Consider the following 14,853-nt stretch of genomic DNA (forward strand, 5'->3'; position numbering starts at 1 on the left):
GGGGAATTGGCAGAACTTAAAAATGCTATCAAGGGGGCAGAGCAAGATGGCGGAGGAGTAGGAGACCTGGATTTCGTCTCCTCTCAGGAATTCAGCTGGATAGGGATCAAACCATTCTGAACACCTACAAACTCAACAGGAGATCGAAGAAAAGAATAGCAACAACTCTCTCATCAGAAAAGCGACCACTTTCTGGAAGGTAGGACGTGCGGAGAACTGAATCCAAGGCGATATTCGGGAGGATAGATGGCGGGGAGGGGCCTCCGTCGGCCGCTTGTGGCAAGTGATAGAGCCGCGAAGCACAAAATTGGAACTTTTAAAAGTCTGCTCCGCTGAGGGACGTCACTCTGGTGGCTAAGCGGGGGGTGGAAGCCTCCAGGACAGTGTGGTCTCAGGACCCTCGGGGTCACAGGAAGACTGGGGGTGCCTGAGTGCGGAAGAGCTCCCAGGTATCAGAGCGGGGAAGCCGGATGCAGAGGCAGAGCCCAGGCACAGGCTCTCAGCTCGGGGTTGCCATAAACCATGATCCGCGGCACAGTCAGGCCCCTGCTCCTCCAGCAGGGACCCAGCAAGTGGCAAATCCAGTGAGACTCACCTTCCTCCCCCGGGAGGAGCCACGCGGGAGTGCACCGCAGGGATCTGCTGGGTTTGGAGACTCCACACGGGGTCGGGTGCCAGAGATAGAAACGCGCGGTCACAGGCCGGGCGAGCACGGAGTGCGGCCGGAGACCGGGGAGACGGGAGTGACTGACGGCTTTTCTCTGGGGGCTCACTGAGGAGCGGGGCCCCGAGTTCTCGGCTCCTCCGGGGCGGAGCTTGGGAGGCCGCCATTTTCACTCTCTGCCTCCAAAGCTGTACGGAAAGATTGCAGGGAACAAAAGCCCCGGAGAGCAAACCCAAGCAGATTACTTAGCCGGGAGGGGGCAAGGGCGGGGCAATTCCGCCTCCGGCAGAGACATTTGGAAACCACGGCAACAGGCCCCTCCCCAGAAGATCAGCGAGAACAGCCAGCCAAGACCAAGTTTACCGATCAATGAGAATGGCAGAACTTCAGCGCTAGGGGAATACTGCACATAGAATTCACGGCTTTTTTACCATGATTCTTTAGTCTTTTAAAGTTAATATTTTTGAACTGTCTTTTTGTCTTTTTATTTCTTTTTGAAATTCTCTTTTTCCCTTTTTCAACCAACATCTTATCAATCCCTTTTTTTAAAAATAACATCTTTATTTTTCATTTTTAGAGTCATATTCTATCCCTTCATAGTAGTTACCCATATTTTTGGCTTATATATATAAGTTGTTCTCTCTTTAAAATTTTGAGATAGTTTCTTCTAACAGATTAAAATATATCCTAAATCTCTAGTATATGGTGTTTTCTATTCCCCTGCCTGATCACATCCTCTCCCTTTTTTTTTCTTTTTCTTTTTCTTTTTTTAAATCCTCTTCTTTCTTTTTTCAAACAACTTCTTATCAATTCCATTTATAAAATTTTTTATAATTTCCATCTTTACAATCATATTCCATCCCTTCATCATATCAACCCTTATTTTTGTACATATATAAGTTTTTCTTTCTTTAAAATTTTGGGAGGCACTTTCTTCTAAAAGACCAAAATACACCCCAAATCTAGTGTGTGGCACTGATCTATATACCAGCCTGATCATATTTGATCACATTCTGTTTTTTGTTGTTGTTGTTCTTGTTTTGTTTCGTTTGTTTTTGTTTTTATCTTTATCTTTATCTTTTTCTTTTTTTTCTTTTTCTTTTTTCTCTCTTTCCCTTTCTTATCCCACTGCTTCAGGTCTTTTCTGATTTGTTTAGAGTATATTTTTCTGGGGACGTGGTTACTCTGCTAGCATTTTGTTCTCTCATTAATCTATTCTCCTCTGCAAAAAATGACAAGACGGAAAAAATCACCTCAACAAAAAGAACAAGAGGTAGTACCGACTGCCAGGGACCTACTCAATACGGACATTAGTACGATGTCAGATCTAGAGTTAAGAATCATCACTTTAAAGATACTAGCTGGGCTTGAAAAAAATATGGAAGTTATTAGAGAAACCATTTCTGGAGAAGAAAAAGAGCTAAAATCCAAACAAGTAGAAATCAAAAAGGCTATTAATGAGGTGCAATCAAAAATGGGGGCGCTAAGTGCTAGAATAAATGAGGCAGAAGAGAGAATCAGTAATATAGAAGATGAAATGATGGAAAATAAAGAAGCTGAGAAAAAGAGAGATAAACAACTACTGGATCACGAGGGCAGAATTCGAGAGATAAGCGATACCATAAGACGAAACAACATTAGAATAATTGGGATCCCAGAAGAAGAAGAAAGAGAGAGAGGGGCAGAAGGTATAATGGAGCAAATTATAGCAGAGAACTTCCCTAATTTGGGGAAAGAAACAGGCATGAAAATCCAGGAAGCACAGAGAACCCCTCTCAAAATCAATAAAAACAGGTCAACACCCCGACATCTAATAGTAAAACTTACGAGTCTCATAGACAAAGAGAAAATCCTGAAAGCAGCTCAGGAGAAGAGATATGTAACCTACAAGGGTAGAAACATTAGATTGGCAACAGACCTATCCACAGAGACCTGGCAGGCCAGAAAGGACTGGCAGGCTATAAGCAGAGCACTAAATGAGAAAAATATGCAGCCAAGAATACTATGTCCAGCTAGGCTGTCATTGAAAATTGAAGGAGAGATAAAAAGCTTCCAGGACAAACAAAAACTAAAGGAATTTGCAAACACAAAACCAGCCCTACAGGAAATCTTGAAAGGGGTCCTCTAAGCAACGAGAGAGCCTAAAAGCAACATAGACCAGAAAGGAACACAGACAATATACGGTAACAGTCACCTTACAGGCAATACAATGGCACTAAATTGCTATCTTTCAATAGTTACTGTGAATGTAAATGGGATGAATGCCCCAATCAAAAGACACAGGCTAACAGACTGGATTAAAAAACAAGACCCATCAATATGCTGTCTGCAAGAGACTCATTTTAGAACCAAAGACACCCCCAGATTGAAAGGGGGTGGAAAACCATTTACCATGCTAATGGACACCAAAAGAAAGCTGGGGTGGCAATCCTTATATCAGACAAATTAGATTTTAAACCAAAGACTGTAATAAGAGATGAGGAAGGACACTATATCTTACATAAAGGATCTATCCAACAAGAAGATCTAACAATTGTAAATATCTATGCCCCTAACATGGGAGCAGCCAATTATATAAGGCAATTAATAACAAAAGCAAAGAAACACATCGACATAAATACAATAATAGTGGGGTACGTTAACACCCCCCTCACTAAAATGGACAGATCGTCTAAGCAAAAGATCAACAAGGAAATAAAGACTTTAAATGACACACTGGACCAAATGGACTTCACAGACATATTCAGAATATTCCACCCCAAAGCAACGGAATACACATTCTTCTCTAGTGCCCATGGAACATTCTCCAGAATAGATCACATCCTAGGTCATAAATCAGGTCTCAACCAGTACCAAAAGATTGGGATCATTCCCTGCCTATTTTCAGACCACAATGCTTTGAAACTAGAACTCAATCACAAGAGGAAAGTCAGAAAGAACTCAAATACATGGAGGCTAAAGAGCATCCTACTAAAGAATGAATGGGTCAACCAGGAAATTAAAGAAGAATTAAAAATATTCATGGACACCAATGAAAATGAAAACACAACTGTTCAAAATCTTTGGGATGCAGCAAAGGCAGGCCTAAGAGGAAAGTATATAGCAATGCAAGCCTTTCTCAAGAAACAAGAAAGGTCTCAAGTACACAACCTAACCCTCCACCTAAAGGAACTGGAGAAAGAACAGCAAATAAAGCCTAAACCCAGCAGGAGAAGAGAAATCATAAAGATCAGAGCAGAAATCAATGAAATAGAGACTAAAAGAACAGTAGAACAGATCAACGAAACTAGGAGCTGGTTCTTTGAAAGAATTAACAAGATTGATAAACCCCTGGCCAGACTTATCAAAAAGAGAAGAGAAAAGACCCAAATCAAAAAAATCATGAATGAAAGAGGAGAGAAAACAACCAACACCAAAGAAATACAAACAATTGTAAGAACATATTATGAGCAACTCTATGCCAGCAAATTAGATAACCTGGAAGAGATGGATGCATTCCTAGAGATGTATCAACTACCAAAACTGAACCAGGATGAAAGAGAAAACCTGAACAGACCTATAACCACTAAGGAAATTGAAGCAGTCATCAAAAATCTCCCAAAAAACAAAAGCCCAGGGCCAGATGGCTTCCCAGGGGAATTCTACCAAACATTTCAAGAAGAATTAATACCTATTCTTCTGAAACTGTTCCAAAAAATAGAAATGGAAGGAAAACTTCCAAACTCATTTTATGAAGCCAGCATTACCTTGATCCCCAAACCAGACAAAGAACCCATCAAAAAGGAGAATTACAGACCAATATCCCTGATGAACATGGATGCAAAAATTCTCACCAAAATACTAGCCAATAGGATCCAACAGTACATTAAAAGGATTATTCACCACGACCAAGTGGGATTTATCCCTGGGCTGCAAGGTTGGTTCAATATCCACAAATCAATCATTGTGATACAATACATTAACCAAAGAAAGAACAAGAATCATATGATCCTCTCAATAGATGCAGAAAAAGCTTTTGACAAAGTACAGCATCCTTTCTTGATCAAAACTCTTCAGAGTATAGGGATAGAGGGTACATACCTCAATATCATAAAAGCCATCTATGAAAAACCTACAGCGAATATCATTCTCAATGGGGAAAAACTGAGAGCTTTCCCCCTAAGGTCAGGAACGCGGCAGGGATGTCCACTATCACCACTGCTATTCAACATAGTATTGGAAGTCCTAGCCACAGCAATCAGACAACAAAAAGAAATCAAAGGCATCCAAATTGACAAAGAAGAAGTCAAACTCTCACTCTTTGCAGATGATATGATACTTTATGTGGAAAACCCAGAAGACTCCACCCCAAAATTGCTAGAACTCATACAGGAATTCAGTCAAGTGGCAGGATATAAAATCAATGCGCAGAAGTCAGTGGCATTCCTATACACCAACAACAAGACAGAAGAAAGAGAAATTAAGGAGTCGATCCCATTTACAATTGCACCCAAAACCATAAGATACCTAGGAATAAATCTAACCAAAGAGACAAAGGATCTTTACTCAGAAAACTATAAAATACTCATGAAAGAAATTGAGGAAGACACAAAGAAATGGAAAAATGTTCCATGCTCATGGATTGGAAGAACAAATATTGTGAAGATATCAATGGTACCTAGAACAATCTACACATTCAATGCAATCCCCATCAAAATACCATCCACTTTTTTCAAAGAAATGGAACAAATAATCCTAAAATTTGTATGGAACCAGAAAAAGACCCCGCAGCCAGAGGAATGTTGAAAAAGAAAAGCAAAGCCGGTGGCATCACAATTCCGGGCTTCCAACTCTATTACAAAGCTGTCATCATCAAGACAGCATGGTACTGGCACAAAAACAGACACATAGATCAATGGAACAGAATAGAGAGCCCAGAAATGGACCCTCAACTCTATGGTCAACTCATCTTCGACAAAGCAGGAAAGAATGTCCAATGGAACAAAGACAGTCTCTTCAACAAATGTTGGGAAAATTGGATAGCCACATGCAGAAGAATGAAAGTGGACCATTTCCTTACACCACACACAAAAATAGACTCCAAATGGTTGAAAGACCTCAATGTGAGACAGGAGTCCATCAACATCCTAAAGCAGAACACAGGCAGCAACCTCTTTGACCTCAGCTGCGGCAACTTCTTCCTAGAAACATCGCCAAAGGCAAGGGAAGCAAGGGCAAAAATGAACTATTGCGACTTCATCAAGATAAAAGCTGTTGCAAAGCAAAGGAAACAGTCAACAAAACCAAAAGACAACTGACAGAATGGGAGAAGATATTTGCAAATGACACATCAGATAAAGGGCTAGTATCCAAAATCTATAAAGAACTCATCAAACTCAACACCCAAAGAACAAAGAATCCAATCAAGAAATGGGCAGAAGACATGAACAGACATTTTTCCAAAGAAGACATCCAAATGGCCAACAGACACATGAAAAAGTGCTCAATATCGCTCGGCATCAGGGAAATCCAAATCAAAACCTCAATGAGATACCACCTCACACCAGTCAGAAGGGCTAAAATTAACAAGTCAGGAAACGACAGATGTTGGCGGGGATGCAGAGAAAGGGGAACCCTCCTACACTGTTGGTGGGAGTGCAAGCTGGTGCACCCACTCTGGAAAACTGTATGGAGGTTCCTCAAAAAGTTGAAAATAGAGCTACCATATGATCCAGCAATTGCACTACTGGGTATTTACCCCAAAGATACAAAAGTAGGGATCCGAAGGGGTACGTGCACCCCGATGTTTATAGCAGCAATGTCCACAATAGCCAAACTGTGGAAAGAGCCAAGATGTCCATCGACAGATGACTGGATAAATAAGAGGTGGTATATATATACAATGTAATATTATGCAGCCATCAAAAGGAATGAGATCTTGCCATTTGCAACGACGTGGATGGAACTGGAGGGTATTATGTTGAGTGAAATAAGTCAAACAGAGAAAGACATGTATCATATGACCTCACTGATATGAGGAATTCTTAATCGCAGGAAACAAACTGAGGGTTGCTGGAGTGGGGGTGGGGTGGGAGGGATGGGGTGACTGTGTGATAGACAGTGGGGAGGGTATGTGCTCTGGTAAGTGCTGTGAATTGTGCAAGACTGTTGAATCTCAGATCTGTACCTATGAAACAAATAATGCAATATATGTTAAGAAAAAAAAAAGAAGAAGAAGAAGGTAGCGGGAGGGGAAGAATGAAGGTGGGGAAATCGGAGGGGTAGACGAACCATGAGAGACGATGGACTCTGAAAAACAAACAGGGTTCTAGAGGGGAGGGGGTTGGGAGAATGGGTTAGCCTGGTGGTGGGTATTGAGGAGGGCACATTCTGCATGGAGCACTGGGTGTTATGCACAAACAATGAATCATGGAACACTTCATCTAAAACTAATGATGTAATATATGGGGATTAACATAAGAATAAAAAAAATGCTATCAATGAGATCCAATCCAATCTAGATAAACTGATATCTAGGGTAATTGAGACAGAAGAGAGAATAAGCGATCTGGAAGACAGTATAATAGATAAAAAGGGAAAAGAGGAGGGGCGCCTGGGTGGCTCAGTTGGTTAAGCGACCGCCTTCGGCTCAGGTCATGATCCTGGAGTCCTGGGATCGAGTCCCGCATCGGGCTCCCTGCTCGGCAGGGAGTCTGCTTCTCCCTCTGACCCTCCTCCCTCTCATGCTCTCTGTCTCTCATTCTCTCTCTCTCAAATAAATAAATAAAATCTTTAAAAAAAAAAGGGGGGGGGAGAGGAGGCCAGGATAAAACAACTCAGAATCCATGAAAATAGAATCAGAGAAATAAGTGACACCATGAAGCGTTCCAATGTCAGAATCATTGGAATCCCGGAGGGAGTGGAGAGAGAGAGAAGACTAGAAGATGTATTTGAGCAAATCGTAGCTGAGAACTTCCCTAATCTGGGGAATGAAACAAACATTCGAGTCCTAGAGGCAGAGAGGACCCCTCCTATGATCAAGGAAAACAGGCCAACACCCCGGCATGTAATAGTAAAACTTGCAAATTTTAGAACCAAGGAAAGCATCTTAAGGGCAGTTAGGGGGAAGAGATTCCTTATGTACAGAGGGAGGAACATCAGAATAACGTCAGACCTATCCACAGAGACCTGGCAAGCCAGAAAGGCCTGGCAAGGCATATTCAGGGTACTAAATGACAAGAACATGCAGCCAAGAATACTTTATCCGGCAAGGCTTTCATTTAGAATGGATGGAGAGATGCAGATCTTCCACGACCGGCAGAAATTGAAAGAATATGTGACCACCAAGCCGGCCCTGCAAGAAATATTAAGGGGGGTTCTATAAAAGGAGAAGACCCCAAGAGTGATCTACAACAGAAATTTACAGGGACAATCTATAAAAATAACATCTTCACAGGCAAAATGATGACAATTAATTCATATCTTTCAATAATTACTCAATGTGAATGACCTAAATGCTCCCATAAAATGGCACAGGGTTGCAGATTGGATAAAAAGACAGGACCCATCCATATGCTGTCTACAAGAGACTCATTTTGAACCTAAAGATACATCCAGACTGAAAGTGAAGGGATGGAGATCTATCTTCCATGCCAGCAGACCTCAAAAGAAAGCTGGGGTAGCAATTCTTATATCAGACAAGTTAGATTTTAAACTAAAGTCTGTAATAAGAGACACAGGAGGACACTATATCATTCTTAAAGGGTCTATCCAACAAGAAGATCTAATAATTGTAAATATCTATGCCCCCAACATGGGAGCAGCCATCTACATAAGCCAACTGTTAACCAAAATAAAGAGTCATATTGATAACAATACGTTAATTGTAGGAGACCTCAATACTCCACTCTCAGCAATGGACGGATCATCTAAGCAGAAAATCAACAAGGAAACAAGAGCTTTGAATGATCCATTGGACCAGATGGACCTCATAGATATTTACAGAACATTCCACCCTAAAACAACAGAATACTCATTCTTCTCGAGCGCACATGGAACTTTCTCCATAATAGACCATATACTGGGTCACAAATCAGGTCTCAACCGATACCAAAAGATTGAGATTATTCCATGCATATTCTCAGACCACAATGCTCTAAAACTGGAACTCAATCACAAGAAAAAATTTGGCAGAAATTCAAACACTTGGAAGCTAAAGACCACTCTGCTCAAGAATGTTTGGGTCAACCAAGAAATCAAAGAAGAACTTAAACAATTCATGGAAATCAATGAGAATGAAAACACATCGGTCCAAAACCTATGGGATACTGCAAAGGTGGTCCTAAGAGGGAAATACATAGCCATCCAAGCCTCACTCAAAAAAATAGAAAAATCCCGAATTCACCAACTAACTCTACACCTTAAAGAACTAGAGAAAAAGCAACAAACGTTGCCTAAGCCACGCATTAGAAGAGAAATAATTAAAATTAGAGCAGAAATCAATGAATTAGAAACCAGAAACACAGTAGATCAGATCAACAAAACTGGAAGTTGGTTCTTTGAAAGAATTAATAAGATTGATAAACCACTGGCCAGACTTATCCAAAAGAAGAGAGAAAGGACCCAAATTAATAAAATTATGAATGAAAGGGGAGAGATCATGACTAACACCAAGGAAATAGAAACAACTCTTAGAAATTATTATCAATAACTATATGCCAATAAACTGAGCAATCTGGATGAAATGGAGGCCTTCCTGGAAACCTATCAGCTGCCAAGACTGAAACAGGAAGAAATTGACAACCTGAATAGGCCAATAACCAGTAATGAGATTGAAGCAGTGATCAAAAACCTCCCCAAAAACAATAATCCAGGGCCTGATGGATTCCCTGGGGAATTCTACCAAACATTCAAAGAAGAAATAATACCTATTCTACTGAAGCTGTTTCAAAAAATAGAAACAGAAGGAAAACTTCCAAACTCATTCTATGAGGCCAGCATTACCTTAATCCCCAAGCCAGGCAAAGACCCCATCAAAAAGGAGAATTTCAGACCAATATCCCTGATGAATATGGATTCCAAAATCCTCAACAAAATCCTAGCTAATAGGATCCAACAATACATTAAAAGGATCATCCACCACGACCAAGTGGGATTTATCCCCGGGATGCAAGGGTAGTTCAACATTCGCAAATCAATTAACGTGATAGAACACATTAATAAGAGGAAGGAGAAGAACCATATGGTCCTCTCAATTGATGCAGAAAAAGCATTTGATAACATACAACATCCTTTCCTGATTAAAACTCTCCAGAGTATAGGGATAGAGGGAACATTCCTCAAGCTCATAAAATCCATCTATGAAAAACCCACAGCAAATATCATCCTCAATGGGGAAAAGGTGAGAGCCTTTCCCTTAAGATCAGGAACACGTCAAGGTGCCCACTCTCACCACTGTTGTTCAACATAGTACTAGAAGTCGTAGCAACAGCAATCAGACAACAAAAAGAAATAAAAGGTATTCAAATGGGCAAAGAAGAAGTCAAACTCTCTCTTTTCGCAGACGACATGATACTTTATGTGCAAAACCCAAAAGACTCCACCCCCAAATTACTAGAACTCATCCAGCAATTCAGTCATGTGGCAGGATACAAAATCCATGCACAGAAATCAGTTGCTTTCTTATACACTAACAACGCAACTGTAGAAAGAGAAATGATTCCATTTACAATAGCACCAAAAACCATAAGATACCTCAGAATAAACCCAACCAAAGAGGTAAAGGATCTATACTCTAAGAACTACAAAACACTCATGAAAGAAATTGAAAAAGGCACAAAAAGATGGAAAAATATTCCATACTCATGGATCGGAAGAATAAACATTGTTAAAATGTCTATGCTACCCAGAGCAATCTATACCTTCAAGGCCATCCCAATCAAAAGTCCAATGACATTTTTCAAAGTGCTGGAACAAACAATCCTAAAATTTGTATGGAATCAGAAAAGACCCTGAATTGCCAAGGAAATGTTGAAAAAGAAAAACAAAGCTGGGGGCATCACGCTGCCCGATTTCAAGCTCTATTACAAAGCTGTGATCACCAAGACAGCATGGTACTGGCACAAAAACAGACATACAGACCAATGGAACAGAATAGAGAACCCAGATATAGACCCTCAACTCTATGGTCAAATAATCTTTGACAAAGCAGGAAAAAACATGCAATGGAAAAAAGACAGTCTCTTCAATAAATGGTGCTGGGAAAATTGGACAGCCACATGCAGAAGAATGAAACTCGACCATTCTCTAACACCATTCACAAAGATAAACTCAAAGTGGATGAAAGACCTCAGTGTGAGACAGGAATCCATCAAAATTCTAGAGGAGAACATAGGCAGTAACCTCTTTGACATTGGCCACAGCAATTTCTTTCAAGATACATCTCCCAAAGCTAGTGAAACAAAAGCAAAAATGAACTTTGGGGACTTCATCAAGATAAAAAGCTTCTGCACAGCAAAGGAAACAGTCAACAAAACAAAGAGGCAACCCACAGAATGGGAGAAGATATTTGCAAATGACACTACAGATAAAGGGCTGGTATCCAAGATCTATAAAGAACTTCTCAAACTCAACACCCAAAAAACAAATAATCAAGTCAAAAAGTGGGCAGAAGAGATGAAGACACTTCTCTGAAGAAAACATACAAATGGCTAACAGACACATGAAAAAATGTTCATCATCATTAGCCACCAGGGAAATCCAAATCAAAACCACACTGAGATACCACCTTACACCAGTTAGAATGGCAAGAATGGACAGGAAAAGAAACAACAAATGTTGGAGAGGTTGTGGAGAAAGGGGAACCCTCTTACACTGTTGGTGGGAATGCAAGTTGGTACAGCCACTTTGGAAAACAGTGTGGAGGTTCCTCAAAAATTTAAAAATAGAGCTACCCTATGACCCAGCAATTGCACTACTGGGTATTTACCCCAAAGACACAGATGTAGTGAAAAGAAGGGCCATATGCACCCCAATATTCATAGCAGCAATGTCCACAATAGCCAAACTGGAAAGAGCCAAGATGCCCTTCAACAGATGAATGGATAAAGAAGATGTGGTCCATATATACAATGGAATATGACTCAGCCATCAGAAAAGATGAATACCCAACTTTTACATCAACATGGATGGGACTGGAGGAGATTATGTTAAGTGAAATAAGTCAAGCATAGAAAGTCATTTATCATATGGTTTCACTTATTTGTGGAACATAAGGAATAACATGGAGGACATTAGGAGAAGGAAGGGAAAAATGGGCGGGGAGAATTGGAGGGAGAGATGAACCATGAGAGACTATGGACCTGAGAAACAAACAGGGTTTTAGAGGGGAGGGGGGAGGGGGATTGGTTAGCCTGGTGATGGGTATTAAGGAGGGCATGTACTGCATGGAGCACTGGGTGTTATATGAAAACAATGGATCGTGGATCACCACATCAAAAACCAATGATGTATTGTATGGTAACTAACATAACATAATAAAATTAAAAACTACAAAAAAGAAAGTTGGGGTTTTAGGGGCACCTGGGTGGCTCAGTCGGTTAAGCGTCTGCTTTTGGCTCAGGTCGCAGGGTCCCAGATCCCAGGGTCCCAGGATCAAGCCCCATGTTGTGCTCCCTGCTCAGTGGGGAGCCTGCTTCTCCCTCTGCCCACAGCTCCCCCTGCTTGTTATATTTCTCTCTCCCCCTCCACACAAATAAATAAATAAAATCTTTAAAAATAAAAAAAAAGGAGAAAAAGAAAGTGGGGATTTTGACCCAGTTCCCACTGTGTCCCCAGGGCCCTGAGGATGAGTACAAGTTTCAGGTGCTCCAGCTTTGTAACAGGTGTAAGACTGAGGGACCAGTTCTTGTGGGAAGGCCCCTCTCCCTTGCCCTGTCCATCCTTGTTGGCTTGGGGTGGTCCTGCCTGCTTCTTTTCTGGAGTTTGTGTGTTGAGGGAACAGGGAAACGGTTTCTGGATACTCAGTGTCACCCTGAGGTAGGTCCCTGGGCAAAACCCTGCCAGAGGCAGAGGCAAAAGCAGGGGCTTGCTAGAAACACACACCAGCTACCTGGCCAGGCCCCAATTCCCAGCGAGGAAAAGAGGCCCAGCTAGTGGCTCAATCTCAGGAGAGCTCCCTCTTCCCCAAAATGTGAATCTAGTGTTGACTCTGCTGCCCTAGTACTGGCCTGTTGGCCTCAGTCTCTGGGTCAAGGCCTGCAACTGGGAAAATAGCTATGCTGGTTATCAAATGCTCTACCATGTTCTGCTCTGCGGCCACTTCCTCATCTGTCAGGAGACAGTGGACACTTTCCTCAACTTTCCCAAGGTGTCAGGGTCACGATATAGCCTGGGCTCAATAAATACAGGACTGAACACAAAGTAACAATGAAGTGGAAAACTTGGGACGGCCTTGGTGGATGCCCAGGCCTCTCCCATGGAGGACAGAGGAAGGAGGAAGGGGTCTGGGACCTGGGGTAGTTGGAGCTGGCCGGTGACGTACATGGAGAGCTACCCCAGCAGCCTGCAGTCTTTGCCCTGTGAGTGAGCCTCAGCATGACCCCACACATTTCAGAGTGGTCCCTGATGTCCCTGATGCTCCAACTCCCCTCAGATCCCAATACCTGACGTGGAATGCAGACCTGGATTTCTCCCTGGCCCTAGTGTAGCCCAGTAAGGGAGTGTGTCTTGCTTGGAAGCTACATTTTTGAGTCTCTCTTTTTTTCAAAATTCTCATGATCAAAGGGAAAATGAGGACATGGTGACAAAGCCAATGCTTCTGTCATCCATGTATCTTCTAAAAAGCACAATTTCTGCAGAGGAGGGTGGAGGCAGGATAACTTCTCACAGTCACCTGGTCCCCCAGGTGGCCCAGGCTACAGACTTGGCCTTAATGAGGCTTTGAACTTTGGAAGGGAATGGGCCAATAATGAAGGTGCCTCAGAGTTCTCTTCAGGCTCGCATATGACACTGACAACTGTGGGCAAATAAAAACTCAGAAATCCGGAGCCCCTGGGTGGCTCAGTCAGTTAAGCATCCATGATTAAGCATCTGCCTTTGGCTCAGGTCATGATCTTAGGGTCCTGGGATGGAGCCCCACATCGGGCTCCCTGCTCAGCAGGGAGCCTGCTTCTCCTTCTCCCTCTGCCCCTCCCCCCTGCTCATGCATGCTCTCTCTCTCTCTCTCCTAATAAGTAAAATCTAAAAAAAAAAAAAAAAAAAAAAAAAAAACCCTCAGAAATCTCATTAGTCAATATAACTGTTTTGATACTGATTCTTCATTCTGACTAACTCAGTGCATCAGAAGGGCCCAGATAGTTCTGGAGAGTTAAACCCAAAGCAATATCCCACTAGTACTAGACAGCTGACCTTGGGTGTGGTCAGTAAAGTCTAGTTTGTCCCAGATGCTTGCAGGATTGTGGATAAGATGGAAACAACCAGCCTAGGGTGTGTCAGTGTGTTAGGTCCCTCCAGGCGTGGAACCACATTGTCAGGGTTCAGAGGAGAAAGCCCTAGGGGCTGCTCATGGGACCAGATGGGGCTGGCCAACTCCAGCTATAGAGCAAGAGAGCAAATGCTGTGGCAGTGGTTGCGGGCTGAAGGGCAGAGGTGGGCAGAGAAGTGAAAGCTACAGGGGCCATTCGCATAGGGATCCCCATCCCAAGGCGGGGGAGCAATGTGACAAGAACTGGTCTGCCTCTGTTTCTAGAACTCCATGACCACATGGAGGAGGGAGGTCTGGGCATGCCTTCCCCAGAACATGGTTACTGGCTGAGGTGAGAAAATGCAAGTGTGTCCTGTTGCCTGATCTCCCCCAGTTATGCCCCAGGTTGTCCCAGGCTGCCCTTCACAGTAGATCTGGGCTCCACTATGAGGTTGCTTCCTCCAGAAGCTCAGCTTGAGACAATAATTCAAGTGCAAGTGGTTTATTTTGAGGGGATTATACAAAATACCAGAAGGGCAGTGAGGAAGTAAGAGTGGGAAGCAGCATGTCAGAGAGAGCAGACTAACAATGTGGGAGGTTAGGGCTCTGTCTTGCTGGGCACATCTCAAAAACTAGATAGGACACGCCTCAGTGTTACTGTCCAAGGGTCTGGAGCCTGGGGCATTCCCTCCCCAGCACTCTAGCCATGTCCCATAGGTGAAGAGAAAGCCTTCAGGCAGCAAGGCTC

The sequence above is a fragment of the Mirounga angustirostris genome, unplaced genomic scaffold (genome assembly GCF_029215605.1).
Source record: "Mirounga angustirostris isolate CCGP_5_RB_7025 unplaced genomic scaffold, mMirAng1.0.hap1 SCAF_10, whole genome shotgun sequence".
Taxonomy (NCBI): domain Eukaryota; kingdom Metazoa; phylum Chordata; class Mammalia; order Carnivora; family Phocidae; genus Mirounga; species Mirounga angustirostris.